Source organism: Oncorhynchus nerka, linkage group LG18 (genome assembly GCF_034236695.1).
Source record: "Oncorhynchus nerka isolate Pitt River linkage group LG18, Oner_Uvic_2.0, whole genome shotgun sequence".
In the NCBI taxonomy this organism is placed as follows: domain Eukaryota; kingdom Metazoa; phylum Chordata; class Actinopteri; order Salmoniformes; family Salmonidae; genus Oncorhynchus; species Oncorhynchus nerka.
Genome location: NC_088413.1, coordinates 43,451,113 through 43,467,371, shown reverse-complemented (window position 1 = coordinate 43,467,371; position 16,259 = coordinate 43,451,113). Strand labels below are relative to the sequence as shown.

Sequence of the window (16,259 nt, the reverse complement as noted above, 5' to 3'; positions counted from 1 at the left end):
GCGAGATCATGGAACGGGCAGTCCTTCCCCGGGAGGAAGAGCAGCTCCGTCTTGCCGAGGTTCAGCTTGAGGTGGTGATCCGTCATCCACACTGATATGTCTGCCAGACATGCAGAGATGCGATTCGCCACCTGGTCATCAGAAGGGGGAAAGGAGAAGATTAATTGTGTGTCGTCTGCATAGCAATGATAGGAGAGACCATGTGAGGTTATGACAGAGCCAAGTGACTTGGTGTATAGCGAGAATAGGAGAGGGCCTAGAACAGAGCCCTGGGGGACGCCAGTGGTGAGAGCGCGTGGTGAGGAGACAGATTCTCGCCACGCCACCTGGTAGGAGCGACCTGTCAGGTAGGACGCAATCCAAGCGTGGGCCGCGCGGGAGATGCCCAACTCGGAGAGGGTGGAGAGGAGGATCTGACGGTTCACAGTATCGAAGGCAGCCGATAGGTCTAGAAGGATGAGAGCAGAGGAGAGAGAGTTAGCTTTAGCAGTGCGGAGTGCCTCCGTGATACAGAGAAGAGCAGTCTCAGTTGAATGACTAGTCTTGAAACCTGACTGATTTGGATCAAGAAGGTCATTCTGAGAGAGATAGCGGGAGAGCTGGCCAAGGACGGCACGTTCAAGAGTTTTGGAGAGAAAAGAAAGAAGGGATACTGGTCTGTAGTTGTTGACATCGGAGGGATCGAGTGTAGGTTTTTTCAGAAGGGGTGCAACTCACGCTCTCTTGAAGACGGAAGGGACGTAGCCAGCGGTCAGGGATGAGTTGATGAGCGAGGTGAGGTAAGGGAGAAGGTCTCCGGAAATGGTCTGGAGAAGAGAGGAGGGGATAGGGTCAAAGCGGGCAGGTTGTTGGGCGGCCGGCCGTCACAAGACGCGAGATTTCATCTGGAGAGAGAGGGGAGAAAGAGGTCAGAGCACAGGGTAGGGCAGTGTGAGCAGAACCAGCGGTGTCGTTTGACTTAGCAAATGAGGATCGGATGTCGTCGACCTTCTTTTCAAAATTTCTTAGACTGGGTTAAGATGTCAATTTTGGGACACATCCTCAGTAGTGTGCCTTCGAATCAGTGGGTGTTTCGGCCTTTAATCACTAAACACCCTCATCAAAGGTGGCCAGCTATAAAGGGTGATCAAGCCTTGGCTTGTGTCCCATGCCCAATTAAGATGTCCCACGGGACTATGCAAGGCAGGGGCATCCTCTTCCCTGAGCCAGCCCTACAGCTGACCGCATACCTCATGACCGCAGCTGTACAAAGGTACAAATCTGTCGTTCTGCCCTTGAACAGGCAGTTAACCCACTGTTCCTAGGCCGTCATTGAAAATAAGAATTTGTTCTTAACTGACTTGCCTAGTTAAATAAAGGTAAAATAAAAAATATCTCAGACTGGCCAATAAGAAGAAAATATTAAGATAGGCAAAAGAACACACACACTGGACAGATGAATTTTGCCTAGAAGGCCAGCATCCCGGAGTCGCCTCTTCACTGTTAACGTTGAGACTGGTGTTTTGCAGGTACTATTTAATGAAGGTGCCATTTGAGGACTTATGAGGTGTCTGTTTCTCAAACTAGACACTCTAATGTACTTGTCCTCTTGCTCAGGTGTGCACCGTGGCCTCCCACTCTTTCTATTCTGGTTCGGGCCAGTTTGTGCTGTTCTGTGATGGAAGTAGTACACAGCATTGTACGAGATCTTCAGTTTCTTGGCAATGTCTCACATGGAATAGCCTTCACTTCTCAGAACGATGAGTTTCAGAAGGAAGTTATTTGTTTCTGGCCATTTTGAGCCTGTAATCGAACCCACAAATGCTGATGCTCCAGATACTCAGCTCGTCTGAAGGCCAGTTTTATTGCTTCTTTAATCAGAACAACAGTTTTCAGCTGTGCTATCATAATTGCAAAAGGGTTTTCTAATGATCAATTAGCCTTTTAAAATTATGATAAACTTGGCACGTTGTGTTAGCTAATCCATTGGAACACAGGAGTGATGTTTGCTGACAATGGGCCTCTGTACGCCTATGTAGATATTCCATAATAAAATCTGCTGTTTCGAGCTACGATAGTCATTTACAACATTAACAATATCTACACTGTATTTCTAATCAATTTGATGTTATTTTAATGTACAAAAAATTAGCTTTTCTTTCAAAAACAAGGAAATTTCAGTGACCCCAAACTTTTGAACGGTAGTGTAGGTCTATCAACAGTTTTTGCAGTGACACCAATAAATAAAATGTATTTATTACACTCGAATTCCACTGATTTCAAAACTCTGTCCTCCAGAAAGTGGAGAGCAACACTTATGAAGTTCTATTACTATCTAATATATATATATTCACACACACGGTATTAGTCAGGATTACCTACACATGACCAGCTCCAACAGACAGAAGCTTGCATAGCAGACCAATCTGAACTCATCTGAACTCATCTCTCAGCATGTCCAGTCCACTCATTGTGTCAGCCAAGTGTGAAGGTTGCTGACTTTGTTTGTGGCTAAACCAACTAGGGTCGTAATTTTAACAATTGTATTCATATTTACAGATGGCATACAACTTTTTTATTAAGGCACATGAAAGTTCACATGTTCCAGAAGGCATTTCTGCCCCCCCAAAAACCTAATTTAGATAATTTTTAAAAAGCTTTTGTTCAAATGACTCTCCTGTGAAGTAGTGACGTGCGATATATGCCTAGTTTCCTGAAACAAGTCACACATGTTAGCAATGATAACAAGTATATGAAAAATCCCATAGCAAATGGGACCCTCAAACCTGGCTCACTTGCTCTACCAAGTGAGCCTCGAAGGATTTTATACAGCATGTCTCTTAATCCAGTAGGGGATTTTCTGCTGTTACAAGGGAAGCTTGATTTTGAGAGAAGCCTACCACTTAGCTAGCTAGCTACTGAGCTAGCAAACCAAATGAACAACTGCAGAGCATTTGGCACATTTCAGACATGATAGTTATAAGATGTCTAGCTGGCAAACATTTAGTTGTTAATTCCATACGGTTACTAGATCACCTGGTGCATGCTGCACAACAGTGAGTTACTCACAAGGCTCCGGTCTCTCGTCGTTGTGTGCTTGTAAACTAAACAACGTGACTGAGGACTACCGCTAAGCTTCATAATGAAAAAGGTGACCAGTGAAATACATTATCTCCTAACGTATTGCACATGTTGACTGCAGGTATTTACTTATAAAAGTAGCTACAAATATTGTAATTTATAGAAGAAGAAAAAACAGTTAGATGGTATTGGAAAAACATTCTGTGGCTATTTCCAAGTCCCCCTGTATATGTGGTACACAGACTAGTAACGTCACATGCACACATACACAAACTGTGTTGGCATTTCCTGTATTCGGACTGTACATCATGTCACAACACCGTGCTAATGTATTCCTTTATGTGTGCCAAGTGCCAAAATTGTTGTGTGTGTGTGTGATATTCCAAACGTGTCCAATCCCAGGGCATAGAATGGAAACATCATTTTCTGCTCCTGTTGTCCCCCCGGCAGGTAGGCGTATAGCTTTAGTAATACGTTTCCCTGAGAGCTCTCTGTCTGATAGATGTACTATCAGCAGACCCACTAAAGAGCTACTCACAGGCCCCTGTTAAAGCTGGAACAATCATTTCGGGATGAGTCCCAAATAGCAGGCTGTTCCCTATTTTAGTGCACTTTTTTTTTTTTTTACCAGGGCCCATGGGGAATAGGGTGCCATTTGGGACGCTGACCCAGCCTCGCCCAAACCTGTCCTTCACCCACATATAGTAGCCAGACCTGCACTCCCAAAATAACTCATATTGAGTAGTCTATATATCCGGGTTTATTTGATAAGGTCCCTAGGACTGCAGCGTTAAAAAGTTTTATATATGTATATTCAATTAGTGTAACGTGTGCGATATGAACACAATCTGTTTTAATATGGAACCTCCTCTACAAACGAAAATTCAAACAGCAATCCTGGGAAAAATGTGTACTTATAAAAAAAACTTATGTCCAGGATGGAGGGAGAGCCAGAGAAAACATGTAATGGGTCCATAGCCTGGAGGGCAAGGATCGAAGTTAATTTGCCTGTTTAAACATGCCCAGATGAAATGCTTGCTCCTAAAGAATTTTCCTGTTCAAATGTCACTTTGGATCACAGCTGGTGTGTGCGTGTGTGCGTGTGTGTATGTGCGCAGCCTGGGGCTAGTGGAGCAGCAGGCTGGTAGGATAGGACTTGTCTTTGACCAGTCATCATAGCTCTGGCCACTCGTACACTCTGTAGTCTCTCCCTGCCCGCATAAGATGGAGAGAGACCTTCCTTCCTTCCTTAGAGCTGGGCGCCATGTTGCTGCCTCCAGAAATCCCATCCAAGAGTATCTGGATTCGGGATCAAATTCGGAGTCATTCTAATCCCTCTCCTCTACCAAAGCAACAAAAAAAACTGTTCTTCTCCTATACATTATGATGATTTAGGGATGTAATTTGACAGGGTTGACCTACTAGAGAGTACAAAACAGGATCAGATCAAGTCGTTGTGTTCAGAGATGAAGAAAATGTTCCAGGTGACAGGTGTTTAACGTTGTGTACCTGTGTTTATCCATGCATGCGTATATCCTTCTGTGTGTGTGTACTGCTTTATCTCCTAAAGTGTTATACAAGTTGACTGCAGGTATTTACTTAAGTGTAACAAAAAAAAGTAGCTACATTCCGTGGCTATTTCCAAGTGCCCCGGTATATGGTATATACGGTATACTGCCCAAGTCTAGTAAACAGGCTAGTATGGTCACACATACACAAACTATGTGTTAGCATTTTCTGTATTCAGACTGTACATTAGGTCATAACGTGGTGCTAATGTATTCGTATGTGTTTTTGACCTTCACCTGTGGAATCGTCTGAAGGAGTTGCTGAGGAGGTATTTCTGTCGGTAATAAAGCCCTTTTTTGTGGAAAAACTCATTCTGATTGGCTGGGCCTGGCTGCCAAGTGGGTGTCCACCCTCAGCAACTCATAGGTGGGCCTTCCAGGCCATGGCTGCACCAGTGCCCAGTCATGTGAAATCCATAGATCAGGGCCTAATTCATTTTATTTAAATTCACTGATTCACCTATGAACGGTAACTCAGTAAAATCTTTGAAGATTTTGAATTTATGTTTTGATTCAGTATAATATTGCAAAAAATGTGTCAAAGAATAATCCTGAATACAAAGCATTATGTTTGAGGCAAATCCAACACAACACATCTCTCAGTACTATTTATATTTTCAAGCATACTGGTGGCTGAATCATGTTCTGGGTATGCTTGTCTTTTGCAAGTTTTTCAGGATAGAAAGAAAAGGAATACAGCTAAGCACAGGCAAAGAGGAAAACCTGGTTCAATTTGCCTTCCAACAGACACTGGAAGAAGCATCCACCTTTCAGCAGGACAATAACCTAAAATGCAAGTCCAAATATATACTCGAGTTACTTACCAAGATGAAATTGAATGACTGGCTGAGCTTTGACTTACATCTACGGCAATATTTGAAATTGGCTGTCTAGCAATGATCAACAACCAACTTGAGAGCTTGAATTAAAAAAATAAAAATGGGCAAATATTTTCCAATCCAGGTGTGCAAAGCCCTTGGAGACTTAACAAGATTCACAGCTGTAATCACAACTGCCAAAGGTGATTGTATTGACTGTATTGATTGTATTGACTCAAAAATTTGATATGAGTATGTTGTGTAGATCGTCGATTTAAAAAAAATGATCCATTCTAATCCCACTTTGTAACACAACAAAATCTGTGTGAATACTCTCTGAAGGCACTGTATATCCTTCAGTGCGTGTACCTGTGCTGCATTGTGCATGTATACGTGTGTGTGTGGTGTCATGGTAGGCTGTAACCCTGAGGCTTGATCTCAGCAGGTGCCTAGGGGTCAACGCAACCCCCCCTCTGGGATTTGTGCTCTGCAGGGTCCATGGTCCAAAGATTTCCTTCAGATAAGGCGCAGCATGAGAGCGAGGGAGAAGAGAGGAAATGAAGATAGTGGGGGAAGGAGAGGGGGAGAGAGAGAAAGAGAAGGATGTGGATGGAAGAGCGAGAGACCCCTGTACTGTATAATGTCAGTACAGGAGATAGCGAGGCCGGCAGCTAAGTGCTTTTGTCCCCGTTTTATCCTCTGAGCCGAAAGGTCCCGGATAAAAAGGCTGGAGCTGCAGAACAGTCTGTCATTCTTTCTCCCAGGCCTGTGGTTACACTGGCCACCTGCAGAGAGAAAGGAGGGAGGGAAAAAAATAGAAAAACTGAAAGGGAAGGTTACGGTGACAGAGAGATGTGCAATTTGAGGTTGACCTGACCTCGTTTTCAAACACTTTCATTTTCAAACCCAGTCAGTAAAATGGTTCTGCTTTTCAAGGTGACGTTATTGGGTTAACTCCCTATAGGCCGCACGTGTCGCGCAGCTGAGAGTCGAGTGGAGACGAACGGATTTGGTTCAGCCAATCAGTCGTCCTGATGAGCCATTCCCATCTAGCTAGTTTATTCTTGTGTGCCGAAGTTGGGACTTGGAAGAGTTTTCTGAATCATTCCGTTTTTGAGTAATTGTACATTTTTACAATATTTGTACTTTAGCGGTCACCCTGGCCTGATATTGGATACACTATCTAGCTACTTATCCTTACTGCTGGACAGCAGTGCTTGGCAAGAGAGAGCGAGGGTCACTGTGCCCCATGTTGCCAGCTTGCAGTGCAAACTCTCCCAATTGTGCAGTGTAACGTTCTGCTGTATCACAGTGACATCCAGATGGTTACTACCACTATTACAAGCTATTTCTCATGTAGGCTGCTATCCTACTCCAAATCAAATGAAGTGGGATGGAAGAAATTGGACTCATTAACTACCACCGGCGACTTGATACAGCAACTGTTGCCTGGTGGGAAGCAACTCATGTCGGCAAGCATCTCAATACAACACCGTTGCACTGGCTTGTCGTAACGTTTATAGGGACAACCCCCTTTTTTCAATTTTCACCTAAATGATATACCCAAATCTAACTGACTAGCTCAGGACCTGAAGCAAGGATATGCATATTCTTGGTACCATTTGAAAGGAAACACTTTGAAGTTTGTGGAAATGTGAATTGAATGTAGGAGAATATAACACAATAGATCTGGTAGAAGTAAATACAAAGAAAGAAAAAAAATCTCTTAAGCCATCTTTGAAATGCAGCACAAAGGTCCTGTTCCAGCCATCACTCTGGTTGTAATTCCAATGGTGTCCACAAGATGGCAGCAGTGTGTGTACAAAGTTTCAGACGGATAACTTGAAATATGACATTTAGCTTGAAGTCACTCAGGTACATTTGGGCAAATCGTGAAGGAGACATTTGCATTCATATTACATTTGTCTGCAAAAAAATGGTCAAATCTGTATACTTGGACTTTGATTTAGCTTCTCCAGTATTAGTAGCCATATTATAAGTTCAACATTTGCAAAACAACCAGTTATCATAACTGAATATTCTTATAATTTTTGTCCAAAATGAAAAGGCATGCTGTCGTACAAGGTTAGTAGCTACATTTTACGACAGATGCATGGTTTCCGGATACTCGCATAAAGCCCAGCTCATTGGCTATCTAGCTAGATTTTTTTGACCCCGATTTGATGCTTATTTGACAAAGTTAGTCGTTCAAGTGAAGAACGCTGTGTCATCGGCGTGCCATGAATGCGTCGCTCTCTAACCAAATATGGTATTCTATAGGATATACTACACCCCTAATGATATAGTGAAGTCTCGTTACGTTCTAAGATCTCTGATGAATACATACGAACGCGATTTGACTGGTTGAAACAACAACGTTTAGGGTGAGATTTTCAGATTCCTTTCTTTGCAAATTGAGCAAGTGGAAATACAAAATCAATCATGCATGCTATATGGACCTTTTTAGGATATGAAAAATGATTTTATCTAACAAAACGACACTTCATGTTATCTCTGGAACCCTTTTGATGATAAATCAGAGCAAGATTTCAGAATGTAAGAACACATTTCACCTTCAGAGGTGAATTTATCAAACCTATCACTGTGAAAAAAGTGTTTTGTTGTTAGGAGCTTTCCTCAAACAATAGCATTTTTAGCTTTTAGCTTTTTTTGCAGTAATGGCTACTGTTAATTGGACAGTGCAGTTATACTAACAAGAATTTAAGCTTTCATCCGATATAAGACACCTATGTACCGACATTTTGTTGTTTCCCTTAAACCTGTGATGGATGAGTCCTTCCCAGCTAGTTAGCTGGCAACAGCATGGCGCTAGTTAAAAGGTATATAAAAAGATCCGTTCCCTAACTAATTGGCATGTCACGGTGATATCCAGATGGTGACCAACACTTCAAGTTATTTCTCCCTCTCCCATTGAAATAAACATGGCTTTTTTATATACCTTTTAACTAGTGCCATGCTGTTGCCAGCTAACTAGCTGGGAAGGACTCATCCATTCGTCTCCACCCGACCCTCAGCTGCGCGAATCACGTCATCAATTTGGGCACCGGTCGTGTCGGTATAGCCAGAGACTTTCAGTCTCTGAATGATGATGTCATTCACAGCTAGTTATTAGAATAATTGGATTGGTCGAAACTAGACTAACAATGTTTACCGTACTAACTGCAATTAAATTAAACGGACACACATTATCAGCTAGGCCGACTTCTTAATAATAAGCAACACCAGTGCACACTATTATTTATTTTAAAAAATCTAATTCCATATTTTTTTCCTTGCTCTAGCCTTGAGAATGAATAAAGTGATTTTATTTATTTATTTTCTTTTTGCCCCCAATATGGAATTATTAGATTTGGCCATGTGTCCATTTAAATGCATAGCCTCGGAAAACCAAAAACTATTTCCAGTGGAAGAGAGCAACAGCAGCCTGCTTCATGTAGAACACTAGAATTTTTCTATTTCAATGATTAAGATAACATCACCAATTTCAAAAAGAGGTCCACAGTAATGTGGCCCTGGAAGGGGAAAAAGACAGTTTGCCAATAGGGGGGAGATTTTTTTTAAATAATAATTGAAACTACACTTTACTATAAAAATGTTAATGTTCAATCCGCCTACAGAGGGTAATTCAGCCGCTTATAGAGGGGAGAGGGAGACAAAGATATACTATATACGGAGAGAGAGAGAGAAGAGGAAGCAAGAGGAGGAGAGGCGAGAGCCTGTGGTGTAAGAGGGAACACTCAGACGTATAGACACCTTAAACAGATACAGCTCTTCACCTTCAGGCATCCATATTTATAACCCAGCAGGACAGCAGCTTCTACAGATAATGGACATTTCATTTACTGCAGAGTGTGAAGTCAGTGAAGTGCTTTCAAAGACATGATGGTTGTGTGGTTGGCATGTGTGGGTGACTGGCCTACTGTGTTTTGTGTTGCTTAATGATTGTATTGGTCTTCGGGTATGTGTTATGGGTCTTGACCCAAAGCCTCTTTCTCTAGAGATGCATCTCTAGGCCTGCTCTCTACCTCTCTCTTACCCTCCCTCCCATCCGCCTTCTCCCTTTTCTCTATTGTTTAATTTCTCAGTCTGATTGAGATGATATCGCGTCGCTAACAGTCATGGCCGCCGGCGGCCTTCCCATTGGCCATCGGTCGGAGGGTTAGGGTCAGGGGTCAGGCGGGCGTTATCTGGCCAATCGCAGCCGCCCCGCAGATCTGCCTTCCCAGTCATCTGAGGTTTTAAATAAACAGCTCTGCTGTCTGCCGCCCGCCGCAGGGCAGCCGCGAAAAACACGCAGATTATCCGATAATTTCATAAAAGGACAGGCCGGGTCAGCTATGCAGACGGGCGTGGGGGACGCTGCAGAAAAAGGAGAAAAGAATGGAGAGAGAGAGGGAGGAGAGGAAAACAATGAAAAGAGAAGTTGACATTGCTGTGGTCTTTATAGATAGATTACATATTTTTGTAGGGATCTTATCATTTGATTGCGACACGTGACATATTCCTATGTGTCAACTGTCCCAGTCATTGTGATGCACGCAGCATACAGATGTTTTCTCCTAATTTGACCAGTTTCTCAAATCAGGAGAATCATCCTGCTGCAACAGGACATGTTAATTATTTCGTGGATTAAAATACACTTAAATTTTTTGTAGAGGTTGATGCCGTTTTCATTTGGTCAAGTCTGAAATCATAAAATGGCACTTGCGAACTTTAGAAGCCTTTTTAAAACCTTGAATACATGACAAGTTTGCAGTTGCAGGGAAATTCTTTGCGACAACAGAGTGATTTAAGATGGTACACCTTTATATGTCGTGACCATATTGCATATGCCACCTTATTGAATAAGTATCCTTTACTAGTATGATACTATAAACTATTACAATACAGTGTTGTTCCTGGGGGGACCATATTACATGTGAATACACCACCATACATAGCCAACCATAAATCGTTTTGCGTGGGGAAGCATATTGCCTGTGACACCTTGTTATATTACCACACTATCCCACCGACCATCATTAGGCCTATAGCTGTGTTGCGGTGGGGGAGCATATTGCCTGTGACACCTTGTTATGTTAACAGGCTATCACACAGGCTATTACAGCACAATAGAGTGCCTCAGTGGGGAGTGTATTTAATGTGACACGCAGGCAGGCAGGCTGTATGCATACTGTAATGAGTCCGGTCCCAGAGGACTGTCGCTGCTTAACCTTCGCAACCCCTTCGCTAATTACTGATCCAACTGCTACTGCAGCTGAGGGAAGGGAGGGAGGGAGGGAGGAGGAGAACAGGTAACCCCCAGTTTGGTGATCAGTGATATTAATGAAGGAGGGAATACCCATTACTAGACTTGAGGAAAGATCAGTACTGTTATTGGAAGAGATTTATAATATAAATATGGGCTCGGCTACCCGAGGGGAGGAGTGTTAGGCTACCAGATGCCTGATAAATAGTCGTGGTATATAGCCTAGCTCTTATCCATGTACTGGAGCAGTACTGTGTGCGCTCGTCCTTTGTTCTAGCTATGTGTTTCCACGTGTGTGCCAAATTCCTGTGGAGTGTGTGTGTGCGTCATGGGTTTTCCCCAACTGCAGTTAAGCAGGTCAGAAGGTACATTTAAGTCATTTAAACTCAACCACTCCACAAATTTCTTGTTAACAAACTATAGTTTTGGCAAGTCGGTCAGGACATCTACTTTGTGCATGGCACAATACATTTTTCCAACAATTGTTTACAGACAGATCATTTCACTTCTAATTCACTGTATCACAGTTCCAGTGGGTCAGAAGTATACATACACTAAGTTGACTGTGCCTTTAAACAGCTTGGAAAATTCCAGAAAATGTCATGGCTTTATAAGCTTCTGATAGGCTAATTGACATAATTTGCGTCAACTGGAGGTGTACCTGTGGATGTATTTCAATGCCTACCTTCAAACTCGGTGCCTCTTTGCTTGACATCATGGGAAAATCAAAAGAAATCGGCCAAAAATGGTAGACCTTCTCAAGTCTTGTTCATCCGTGTGTGTGTGTGTGTGGTAAACTACCTTTCAAAAGTTTGGGGTCACTTAGAAATGTCCTTGTTTTCCATGAAAACATGCATTAAGTAGGAAATATTGACAAGGTTATAAATAATGATTTTTAATTGAAATTAAAAATTGAAATTCTTTCGTCAAAGAATCCTCCATTTGCAGCAGTTACAGCCTTGCAGACCTTTGGCATTCTAGTTGTCAATTTGTTGAGGTAATCTGAAGAGATTTCACCCCATGCTTCCTGAAGCACCTCCCACAAGTTTGATTGGCTTGATGGGCACTTCTTACGTACCATACGGTCAAGCTGCTCCCACAATAGCTCAATAGGGTTGAGTTCCGGTTACCATGCTGGCCACTCCATTATAGACAGAATACCAGCTGACTGCTTCTTCCCTAAATAGTTCTTGCATAGTTTGGAGCTGTGCCTTGGGTCATTGTCCTGTTGTAGGAGGAAATTGGCTCCAATTAAGCGCCGTCCACAGGGTATGGCACGGTGTTGCAAAATGGAGTGATAAATCTTCCTACTTCAAGGTCCCTTTTACCCTGTACAAATCTCCCACTTTACCAGCACCAAAGCACCCCCAGACCATCACATTGCCTCCACCATGCTTAACCTCTTGCTTCTACTTGGGACGCTTGCGTCCCAACTAGAGCTCTGGAAATGCAAATGCGCTACGCTAAATGCTAATAGTATTAGTTAAAACTCAAAAGTTCATTAAAATACACATGCAGGGTATCAAATTAAAGCTACACTCGTTGTGAATCCAGGCAACAAGTCAGATTTTTAAAATGCTTTTCGGCGACAGCATGAGAAGCTATTATCTGATAGCATGCACCAATACACTACAACACAAAAGCACAGCAGGGGACGTAAACAAAATAATTAGCATTTCGGCATACACAAACCGCACAATAAAATAGAAAACAGTCATTACCTTTCACCATCTTCTTTGTTGGCACTCCTAGATGTCCCATAAACACTATTGGGTCTTTATTTCGATTAAATCGGGCCATATAAAGCCAAGATATCGTTATATGTAGACTGTGTGATAAACGAAAAAACAGCGATTTCACAACGTAACGTCATTTTTTTAAATTCAAAAAGTAGACGATAAACTTTCACAAAACACTTCGAAATACGTTTGTAATGCTACTTTAGGTATTAGTAAACGTTAATAAGCGATAAAAATCATCCGTAGGCGATGTAAAAATCATTAGCTGTCGTCTTGGAAAAAATTTCACGAGAGAGCTCTTCCAGAATGATCTGGGCGGAGACTGGAGGTAAGTGGTGCCCCTGTTTCGGTTCAACCAAGAATCAAAGATGATTCAATTCACAAGACTCTAGACAACATGGGGATGCTGTGGGAGTTGAATGCTCGGTCTTATCTAATTCGGGTCACTGTTAACAATTGCTGGAAGTGGCGCAAGGATATTTATTTCCATTTTCTGTGATCAGGTTTTCCTGCGCTTTCCGATGTAACGCACGTTATGTTATAGCCACAGTCGTGATTTAACCAGTTTTAAAAACGTCCGAGGGTTTCCTATCCACACATTCTAACCATATGAACGTACTATATTCCTGGCATGAGTAGCAGGGCGCTGAAATGTTGCGCGATTTTTAACAAAATTTTCAAAAAAGTAGAGGGTAGGAGCAACTAGTTAACAGGTGGCGTCAAGCACTCCTCCAGCATCTTTTCATTTTTTTCTGCGTCTCACGAATGTTCTTCTTTGTGATCCAAACACCTCAAACTTAGATTTGTCTGTCTATAACACTTTATTTGTTCAAATCTGTCGAGTGTCTGGGTTATTTTGCCCACCTTAATCTTTTTACTTTTTACTGGCCAGTCTGAGATATGGCTTTTTCTTTGCAACTCTGCCTAGAAGGCCAACATCCCGGAGTCACCTCTTCACTGTTGACGTTGAGACTGGTGTTTTGCGGCTACTACAGTGAGGGGAAAAAGTATTTGATCCCCTGCTGATTTTGTACATTTGCCCATTGACGAAGAAATGATCAGTCTATAATTTTAATGATAGGTTTATTTGAACAGTGAGAGACAGAATAACAACAAAAAAATCCAGAAAAACGCATCTCAAAAATGTTATAAATTGATTTGCATTTTAATGAAGGAAATAAGAATTTGACCCCTCTGCAAAACATGACTTAGTACTTGGTGGCAAAACCCTTGTTGGCAATCACAAAGGTCAGACGTTTCTTGTAGTTGGCCACTAGGTTTGCACACATCTCAGGAGGGATTTTGTCTCACTCCTTCTCCAAGTCATTAAGGTTTCGAGGCTGGCGTTTGGCAACTCGAAACTTCAGCGCCCTCCACATATTTTCTATGGGATTAAGGTCTGGAGACTGGCTAGGCCACTCCAGGACCTTAATGTGCTTCTTCTTGAGCCACTCCTTTGTTGCCTTGGCCGTGTGTTTTGGGTCATTGTCATGCTGGAATACCCATCCACGACCCATTTTCGATGCCCTGGCTGAGGGAAGGAGGTTCTCACCCAAGATTTGACGGTACATGGCCCCGTCCTTCGTCCCTTTGATGCGGTGAAGTTGTCCTGTCCTCTTAGCAGAAAAGACCCCCAAAGCATAATGTTTCCACCTCCATGTTTGACGTTGGGGATGGTGTTCTTGGGGTCATAGGCAGCATTCCTCCTCCTCCTCCAAACACGTTGAGTTGATGCCAAATAGCTCCATTTTGGTCTCATCTGACCACAACACTTTCATCCAGTTGTCCTCTGAATCATTCAGATGTTCATTGGCAAACTTCAGACCGGCATGTATATGTGCTTTCTTGAGCAGGGGGACCTTGCGGGCGCTGCAAGATTTCAGTCCTTCACGGCGAAGTGTGTTACCAATGGTTTTCCTGGTGACTATGGTCCCAGCTGCCTTGAGATCATTGACGAGATCCTCCCGTGTAGTTCTGGGCTGATTCCTCACCGTTCTCATGATCATTGCAACTCCAACTTGCATGGAGCCCCAGGCCGAGGGAGATTGACAGTTCTTTTGTGTTTCTTCCATTTGCGAACAATCGCAACAACTGTTGTCACCTTCTCACCAAGCTGCTTGGTGATGGTCTTGTAGCCCATTCCAGCCTTGTGTAGGTCTACAATCTTGTCCCTGAAATCCTTGGAGAGCTCTTTGGTCTTGGCCATGGTGGAGAGTTTGGAATCTGATTGATTGATTGCTTCTATGGACAGGTGTCTTTTATACAGGTAACAAGATGAGATTAGGAGCACTCCCTTTAAGAGTGTGTTCCTAATCTCAGCTCGTTACCTGTATGAAAGACATGTGGGAGCCAGAAATCTTTCTGATTGAGAGGGGGTAAAATACTTATTTCTCATTAAAATGCAAATCAATGTATAACATTTTTGACATGCGTTTTTCAGGATATTTGTTGCTGGTTTTCTGTCTCTCACTGTTCAAATAAACCTATTAAAATGATAGACTATTCATTTCTTTGTCAGTGGTGCAAATCAGCAGGGGATCAAATACTTTTTTCCCTCAGTGTATTTAATGAAGCTGCCAGTTGAGGACGTGAGGTTTCTGTTTCTGATCACTTTTAGGTTATGTTAATGGACACAATGTGCTTTTCTTTCAAAAACGAGCAGATTTCTAAGTGACTCCAGACATTTGAACGGTCGTGTATATGGATGGGTTTCCCCCATCTGTATGGGAGAAGGTGACTCGTCGGACTCAGGCGTGCCAGGAGTGCCCACTTTTTTTCCCCTGGCATTGCCACCTGTCATCTGGCACAGGTGGCACAGCTCACCTGGCACCGCAGGGCAGAAACAGACCCTGGCCTCTCGCCCGTGTCTGTCTCTGCCCGCTCCGCTGCCTGTTTTATGCCCGCTCACCGCCTGTTTGGCTGGCTGTGTCCACTCCTGTCGCCATCCTGACTGACACACACATACACACACCTGTGATGACTGGCACACAGGGCAGAATCCCAGATAGCCAGCCCAACACCAACACACCTCTAGACTTGTAATATCATCCAACTCTCACTGGATGTCACAAGGTATTGGTGCTGTTTGTATGTTCGTGTGTGTGTGGTGTGTGTGTCTGCTCGCATGAATATGTGTACTGTATGTATGCGTCTGTAGTTTGGGGTCATTGGGCTGTGTTTTTTTGCTGCAGTGCCCAGTGTGCTGTCTTTGATGTGAAGGGCTCGATGAGTGAAGGCCGGGTGTGATGTGGGCTGGGTGTCATTGACAGTGAAACTGTGCCCATGTTTGTTCTGTCTGTCTACGGTCCTGTTCCATACATACCTAGAGGGGCCAGAGAGTTTGGCAGAGGCTCACCTTGGCTCCTCCTTGACTTTCAGTGGGCCACCATTTTAGAGAGAGCAGGATTCACTGTTCATTTCGGATTGTTTGTTTGTTTTACTTCTATTTATTGTTTAAACATATGTTTCCCATTCCAATAAAACCCTTTGACTTAAGTTGAATTGACAGATGGAGAGAGAGAAAAAAAGAGCGGGATAGTCATGAAGCCAGTAGGCCAGCGTTGTGTGAGAGAGGCGGATGGAGGACGTAATGGAACAGAATTGTAGAGAGATGTCATTGTATTTCTTGCTCATAAGAAGTGGGGGGAGAGGGATACAGCCTGTAACACAGCCTGGTGGCTGTTGTTCCTGCGGCTCCATTAGAAAAGGCCAGTCATGCAGAAAAGCCCTGACTCACTGATTGATAAGGGGCTCAACTATACACAACACACACACATACATACGTGCACACAGACACGCATACACA

At 43.1% G+C, this 16,259-nt stretch overlaps 1 protein-coding gene across 2 annotated transcripts in view; it reads left to right on the top strand.

Annotated features, from left to right (window-relative positions):
* Nucleotides 1-16,259, top strand: part of adck1 (aarF domain containing kinase 1) — a 179,502-nt gene that overhangs the window by 102,023 nt on the left and 61,220 nt on the right. The window lies entirely within an intron of this gene.